The sequence below is a fragment of the Bufo bufo genome, chromosome 1 (genome assembly GCF_905171765.1).
Source record: "Bufo bufo chromosome 1, aBufBuf1.1, whole genome shotgun sequence".
Lineage (NCBI taxonomy): Eukaryota > Metazoa > Chordata > Amphibia > Anura > Bufonidae > Bufo > Bufo bufo.
In genome coordinates this window covers 317,946,248-317,954,926 of record NC_053389.1, presented here as the reverse complement: position 1 = coordinate 317,954,926, position 8,679 = coordinate 317,946,248, and the positions used below count along the sequence as shown (strand labels likewise).

Genomic DNA, 8,679 nt, shown 5'->3' with positions numbered 1-8,679 from the left:
TGTTTGCTGTTTATTTTTATTTTTGCTTAGCAAAAGGTTCCTATTTTTGGTGTGGGCGATATTCATGGCACATTTTATTATCCATACGGGGTATCCCCGTTCTTTGAGACGATTACTAATGGTGATATACTCTCTTTCAAAATTTGCATCAAGGGAACAAGCATGGCGTGCCCTGTTAAATTTACCTATAGGTATGCTGTGGATAGTCTGCTTAGGATGACAACTATCTGCAGCATGTATAGTATTACGAGAAGTCAGTTCATTATATAGTTTAGTAGTAATTTTATTACTTGTATCATTACCTGGTAAGGTTAGGTCAAGAACGGTAATCAGATTGGGGTGAATAGCATGAGTAAACCATAAGGAAAATGGATTATCATTGATTTATTGTCCGAAGGCTGTTATGGAGGCCACAGGACCATGACAGATGATGAACAGGTCATCGATATAAAAAGAGGTTACCCTCAGAGTAAATATAGCCTTTCTAAAGCCATGTCACAAAGAAAATGGCTAGCATAGGTGAAAATCTGGCACCCATAAGGCAGCCTTTTGTCTGAAGAAAAAACATTATTAAAAGAAAAATAATTATTGGAAAGCAAAAAATTAGTTACTTCAAGTATATATTCTTTCAAAGTCTACAGATAATCACTATATTTATGAAGGTGGGATGATAACGCAGAGATAGCAGCTGAGGGGAAAATGGAGGGATACAAAGCCTGGACATCAAAGGTAACTTACGACCCACAAGAGTCCCTATGGATTTCATTCATGGCGTTCAAAATGTCTTTACTGTCTTTCAAAAACTTTGGAACCTGATCAGCCAAAGGCTGAAGGTGACTGTCCAGCTTCTCAAATAACGACCCTGAGCAAGATGCAATGGTGCGGTATGACAGTGCAACATTTTTATGAGATTTAGGAAGGGTTTGCTAAATATAGAGACTCCTTTTCCTCATTGCTAATGGCTCCCATAGAAGATCCTTCCTCTAAGATTCGTCTGACTACTTCACTAAGATTCTTTGTTGGGTCTCTATTAAGTTGGCGATTTATTTCCTTGTCCTATAAAATGTTGGTAATAGCTTGTTCATAATCTTCACTGTTTAATACCACCATTACTCCTCCTTTATCAGAGTTGCAGATGGTGATTTTTTTTTATTAGATTTAGTTCTTTTAGAGGTTTGTATTGGGAAAAGGACATATTCTTAAACTTTTTTGCTAGTTTTGATGTTTATTTGTAATGTCTTAAGTTCTTGTTCCATAATTGCATGGAATTTGGATATCTTGGTTTTCTTTCATTCCTTAGTTTTCGGCAGCCCTGCGTAGATTTTTGCACCGTGCTGGCAATTTTTTTTCTGCACTTTCTGTATAAGTACCATGACTCCTTGTGTCTGTGCCCGTAGTGTCAAAATAACTTTCAGATATGTCCGGCTTCAAAGCCGACTTCCATTTTTTCTTCAGTGATTTTCTACCTTTTTCTTTGAGAATGGATTTGGGTGTGTTCACATTATATAAGATAAGATAAGATGCCGTTATTGTCACTGTACAATACAATGTAATACAATGTACAATACAATGAAATGTTGTTTGGAGCAATCCTAGATGCCATGGACAGAGGAACAAGAACTGACATTTAAACTAAAGCATTACACTAGAAAAAAACAAAACATTGCAATAGAAAGCATTACTATTCACAGTTCACAGCATATATATATAGCAAGAGTCAAGTAGGAAGTGCTTATGAGTATATATACACACTGATTCAGACACCACTGCAGACAAGAGATCATCATGGGTTCATGGATGCAGCAGTCACTTTCAGTCTGTGGTAGTTTCTATCCTAGGAAAGGGCAATAATCTCCGAGCATTTAGGAGACAGATTGTTTTGGGGTAAAAGCTGTTCTTCAGCCTAGTGGTGCGGGCATGTAGGGCTCTAAGACGCCTACCAGAGGGTAGGGGAATGAAAAGGCTGTGGCCGGGGTGAGTTGGATCCCCGCAGATAATTTTTGCCCTGTTGCTGCAGCGAGCAGTGAAGATGTCATCCAGTGATGGTAACTGAGTACCAGTGATACTGCCAGTTATTCTGATGATGCGCTTGAGGGTCTTCTTGTCCTCAGAAGAGCAGCCAGAGTACCACACTGTAATGCAGTATGTGATAACAGATTCTATGGTGCACCTGTAAAAATTGACTAGCAGCTGTTTTGGGAGTTGTGCTTTCTTCAGACTCCTCAGAAAATAAAGCCTCTGAAGGCCTTTTTTGGTAATTTCTGTTGTGTTTTTTATCCATGACAGGTCCTGACTAATATGAACTCCCAAGAATCTGAAACTTTGAACTATCTCCACGTTTCCACCATTAATGCTAATGGACGGTGTCCATTTTGTTTCTTCTTCCTAAAATCCAGAATTAGCTCCTTTGTTTTCTTGGTTGTTGTTCTTACTCCATCTCTCTAGGTTCTCAACCTCTTTCCTATAGGCTGTTTCATCATTGTTGGAGATTAGGCCTATCACGGTCGTGTCACCTGCAAATTTTATAATGCTACAGATGTAGCAGGGTTAAAACACAAACTCTTAACTAAAATTTCTTAACTCATTGCATTATCTTGAAATAAAAGTCTTCGAAAAGCAAATGAAGGTGTTTGCTTAACGCATTTAGTTTAGATAACACGTCTCATAAAGCATATGTGTTAACTCTACTACATCATGTGTCTTATCCACTCATAAACAGTAGTATTGGTTTAGTAATCCATGAAATCTCTTATGATTTTTTTATGTCTGTAATTGTTCCAACTTGATAATATTTTCCTTAACGTTATTCTCAAGTTTTATAAACTCCTTGTGTTGCATGTCCTGTTTTAATTGTGTGGTGACTGTGATGATTTTGTCACATAGTTCAATCAGGTGTATACTTTCATACGTTACTATTAAGTCCATACGTTCTTATCACTGAGAGCATTAATTTCTTCTATTCAGTGATGGTTTTATTTAGCTAAGGATTTTTGTTAATCTGAATAGGATTAAAATCAAAAATCTCTTTGACTTTGGATAGTCTATTTTGTTCATCAAAATTCTTTGATGCAGGCGTACACCTTAAATTCTCCATGGACGCAACCAAAACTAAGACCATATTAAACAATCCGAGATATTTAACAATGGAATAATATAAAATAGCATTTCTAAATGGTGGGAGCACGATTCAGAATTATGTATTTATTCTTTATAATTATTTTTTATTGGTGTCTGTCCACATTATGTTACTGAAAACTATTTGCGTTTTTCATGTATTTCTGGGCTTTTTTCCATATTCTCTATAGGCACAGTTCACTGTTCCATTCTAGATTTTCCAAAGTGTTGTTCTCCATGCATGCCTTGCTTTTCTGCATTTAAACTAATTTTATCTTTGATGTATTATGCCATGACTAAGGTCTCCTCTGCCCGAAACTGGTCAACACAATGTTTTTAATTTGTTTATGTACTGAGATGAAAAAAAAAAATTTTTATGCTTATCCTCTGAGTGCTAAGCAGACTACTCTTTAGACAACTTGTTTATCCTGGGACCCAGCCCTGTGTTCACTTATGGAGGTGAGCTTAGTCTATCCTACGTTCCTACCCACTGTATACTATTTACATAGGTTGTTATATATTATTTTTGTCATAGCATATATAACTAATTTAAAAATGTAAAAGAAAACAAATATTTAAAATAAATTGGTTGCTTAATTTATTTTCCCGAACTTAAATGCCAACTTTGGTATTTTTAAATGCAAACTATAGTTCAGCTTCTGAAAAAAAATTCTTTGTATAGCAATTAAAAATTTTATCACTAGATGTCACTCTTACAAAATTTTTGTGAAAAATACAGCTTATTATCCATTTCTTCACTGAGTTAGATTTTACTGCTTCTTTTGCAAGACTGTTTTTTAATTTATAGGACAATCTCCTTCCATATAAGTAATATTCATTTCTATAAATGCCTATTTCGAAAAAAGCTTGGATTTGTTTTGATCTTACAAATGACTGCTGATCTAATACTATTCCAGCTACACTATGTTGTACCTGAAGAATCTAAGCATGGAACATTTGTTGGAAGATTAGTTCAGGATCTCGGAATACACATCAATGATATCAACTCTAGGAGATTGAGAATTGTTTCAAAAGATGGCACAGATTATTTCCAGGTAAACCTGAACAATGGTATATTATTTGTGAATAAGATTGTAGACAGGGATCAGTTGTGTCCTGAGATAAGCAATTGCACAGTGCAGCTAGAAATAATTGTAGATACACCTATACAGATTCATCATGTTAATATAGAAATTGAATATATTAATGATAACGCTCCAGTTTTCTCTGCAAATGAATTTAAACTGTCTATATCTGAAGTGAAGCTACTTGGATCTTACTTTCCTCTAGATGGAGCAATTGACCCAGATATAGGTACAAATTTTATTTGTAAACAAATTACGAACTTTTTTGCATTTGATATACACACATACACACATGGAAGCAAATCTGTTCAGCTTGTGCTGAAGAAACATTTGGACAGAGAACAGATTCCTTTTCATAATTTAACAATGTTTGCATATGATGGAGGTAAACCAAGATTAAGTGGCACTGCACAACTCAATATTGTAGTGCTAGATGTCAATGATAATGCACCACTGTTTAGTCAGCTATTTTATCTAGTCAGCATGTTGGAAAATGCTCTTAATGGGACTATTGCCATCACATTGAATGCAACAGACTCTGACCAAGGACAAAATGGGGAAGTATTCTATACATTCAATGAACCAGTATCCCAGCAGGTGTTATCAGCTTTCAAAATAGAATTGGAAACCAGGATTATTCGTGTTAAATTGAGAAGAAAAATGTATATGAAATTCAGGTTGCTACTATTCATAAAAGGCAAATAGCCATGACTGGGCATTGTAAGATAGTTAATATTATAGATATGAATGACAATACTCCAGAGATAGTGGTGACATCACTCAATGTCCCAGTTCCTGGAGATGCCTTGAAAGGATCAGTTGTTGCAGTCATCTGAGGGCTCTTTCACACTTGCGTTCTTTTCTTCCGGCATAGAGTTCCGTCGTCGGGGCTCTATGCCGGAAGAATCCTGATCAGTTTTATCCTAATGCATTCTGAATGGAGAGAAATCCGTTCAGGATGCATCAGGATGTCTTCAGTTCCGGACCGGAACGTTTTTTGGCCGGAGAAAATACCGCAGCATGCTGCGCTTTTTGGTCCGGCCAAAAATCCTGAACACTTGCCGCAAGGCCGGATCCGGAATTAATGCCCATTGAAAGGCATTAATCCGGATCCGGCCTTAAGCTAAACGTCGTTTCGGCGCATTGCCGGATCCGACGTTTAGCTTTTTCTGAATTGTTACCATGGCTGCCAAGACGCTAAAGTCCTGGCAGCCATGGTAAAGTGTAGTGGGGAGCGGGGGAGCAGTATACTTACCGTCCGTGCGGCTCCCCGGGCGCTTCAGAGTGACGTCAGGGCGCCCCACGCACATGGATGATGTGATCGCATGGATCACGTCATCCATGCGCATGGGGCGCTCTGACGTCATTCTGGAGCGCCCCGGAAGCCGCACGGACTGTAAGTATGCTGCTCCCCCGCTCCCCACTACTACTACGGCAACCAGGACTTTAATAGCGTCCTGGGTGCCATAGTAACACTGAACGCATTTTGAAGACGGATCCATCTTCAAATGCTTTCAGTTCACTTGCGTTTTTCCGGATCCGGCGTGTAATTCCGGCAAATGGAGTACACGCCGGATCCGGACAACGCAAGTGTGAAAGAGCCCTGAGCCTTTGCTGCCACATATAAAAAAATCTGCCATTTATAATAACTCCAACCTTAAGACAATATTTTTCATTAATGGTAAATGTACAACTTGATAGGGAAACAATACCAGAATATGAAATTGGAATTATAGCTATAGATGAAGGTTCTCCTCAACTTTCAGTAATTAAAAATTCTAGTAAATGATGTTAATGACAATCCACCAACTTTTTTATCCATTAATCCAGAGAATGGGAAATTATTTGCACTTATGTCCTTTGACAATGAACAGGTTGCGCAATTTCATTGTCATATAAAAGCCATAGATGCTGGATTACCACCACTTAGCAGTGAAGTGATGATCTATATATTGATTGAAGATGTTAATGATAATGCTCCATATGTTATTGTTCCCTTAGCAAATATTAACTCTGAAATTACAGAACTTGTCCCAAGATCAGGTAAAGTTGCGCATGTCGCGACTAAAATCAAAGCCATTGATGCAGATTCAGGGTACAATGCTTTAGATTCTTATGAATGTGTACCTTTGGAGTCAGATGATAATGAACACAGATTGTCCATTATACTAAAAGATAATGGAGACCCAGCAATGTCAACAACAATTACTGTTTTCCTTGTATTTGTGGACCCTGGTGAAGATTTATCAGAAGAAAGAAAGAAAGAAAGATATTGAGCTTCCAGAGGAAAAAAAATTACTTGATTCTATTTGTTTAATATCTGGGGTATTCCTTATTACATTGATGAAATATACAGTACTGAGATGGAATAAATATGTCCAGGAAATTGATGAACTAAAACAAAATAGAATGTGCCCTAGTATTGCTGGGAGCTGGATTTACTCTCAACAACTTCAGTATAAACTCAACTTAAATGGCGTTCCACCCAAAAATTATTTGATTCTTTTTACTCCAAGCTTTCCTCAATCATCATTAGGTTATGCAAATTCTAATACTGGAAGCTTGGCATAAAAAAATTCTGCATTGGTAAGTGATCAATATACAAAAAAAATGATTATATCTATCCAATTAGTAGCAGTGGAATAACAAGTCCTATAGCAAAAATTGGAATGGGGTTGCTGGTTTCTGCTATGTTCTTTACATTCATTGGCTTTTCTTTCATTATATTGGCCTTCTTTAAAACTCAGAATTAACTTATGATGCTACATAAGTTGGACTTCCTCAATTGCTGGGTCTAATAGTAGCTAATATGCTTGTTTCTGATTAGAAATTAAATTAAATATTACAATATATATATTTTTTTATCAGCATTGATTTTTTAAGATAGTCTTTGAAGGATATGAACACATTTGATGCAATGGTATATGATATTGGAGTAGAGACTAGCAGAAAATGGGTATCTAATAATATTTTAAGCGTTTTCATACAGAAATAAAATCTTTTTAGCAGTTCAACATACACTGCTCAAAAAAATAAAGGGAACACTTAAACAACACAATGTAACTCCAAGTCAATCACACTTCTGTGAAATCAAACTGTCCACTTAGGAAGCAACACTGAGTGACAATCAATTTCACATGCGGTTGTGCAAATGGGATAGACAACAGGTGGAAATTATAGGCAATTAGCAAGACACCCCCAATAAAGGAGTGGTTCTGCAGGTGGTGATCACAGACCACTTCTCAGTTCCTATGCTTCCTGGCTGATGTTTTGGTCACTTTTGAATGCTGGCGGTGCTTTCACTCTAGTGGTAGCATGAGACGGAGTCTACAACCCACACAAGTGGCTCAGGTAGTGCAGCTTATCCAGGATGGTACATCAATGCGAGCTGTGGCAAGAAGGTTTGCTGTGTCTGTCAGCGTAGTGTCCAGAGCATGGAGGCGCTACCAGGAGACAGGCCAGTACATCAGGAGACGTGGAGGAGGCCGTAGGAGGGCAACAACCCAGCAGCAGGACCGCTACCTCTGCCTCTGTGCAAGGAGGAACAGGAGGAGCACTGCCAGAGCCCTGCAAAATGACCTCCAGCAGGCCACAAATGTGCATGTGTCTGCTCAAACGGTCAGAAACAGACTCCATGAGGGTGATATGAGGGCCCGACGTCCACAGGTGGGGGTTGTGCTTGCAGCCCAACACCGTGCAGGACGTTTGGCATTTGCCAGAGAACACCAAGATTGGCAAATTCGCCACTGGCGCCCTGTGCTCTTCACAGATGAAAGCAGGTTCACACTGAGCACATGTGATAGACGTGACAGTCTTGAGACGCCATGGAGAACGTTCTGCTGCCTGCAACATTCTCCAGCATGACCGGTTTGGCATTGGGTCAGTAATGGTGTGGGGTGGCATTTCTTTGGAGGGCCGCACAGCCCTCCATGTGCTCGCCAGAGGTAGCCTGACTGCCATTAGGTACCGAGATGAGATCCTCAGACCCCTTGTGAGACCATATGCTGGTGCGGTTGGCCCTGGGTTCCTCCTAATGCAAGACAATACTAGACCTCATGTGGCTGGAGTGTGTCAACAGTTCCTGCAAGACGAAGGCATTGATGCTATGGACTAGCCCGCCCGATCCCCAGACCTGAATCCAATTGAGCACATCTGGGACATCATGTCTCGCTCTATCCACCAACGTCACGTTGCACCACAGACTGTCCAGGTGTTGGCAGATGCTTTAGTCCAGGTCTGGGAGGAGATCCCTCAGGAGACCGTCCGCCACCTCATCAGGAGCATGCACAGGCGTTGTAGGGAGGTCATACAGGCACGTGGAGGCCACACACACTACTGAGCCTCATTTTGACTTGTTTTAAGGACATTACATCAAAGTTGGATCAGCCTGTAGTGTGTTTTTCCACTTTAATTTTGAGTGTGACTCCAAATCCAGACCTCCATGGGTTGAAAAATTTGATTTCCATTTTTTAATTTTTGT

The 8,679-nt window shown here is 39.1% G+C and overlaps 1 pseudogene; it reads left to right on the top strand.

The window, feature by feature from the left end:
• Positions 1 to 699: 699 nt before the first annotated feature.
• Positions 700 to 6,770, top strand: LOC121009195 (annotated as a pseudogene).
• The last annotated feature ends 1,909 nt before the right edge of the window (positions 6,771 to 8,679 follow it).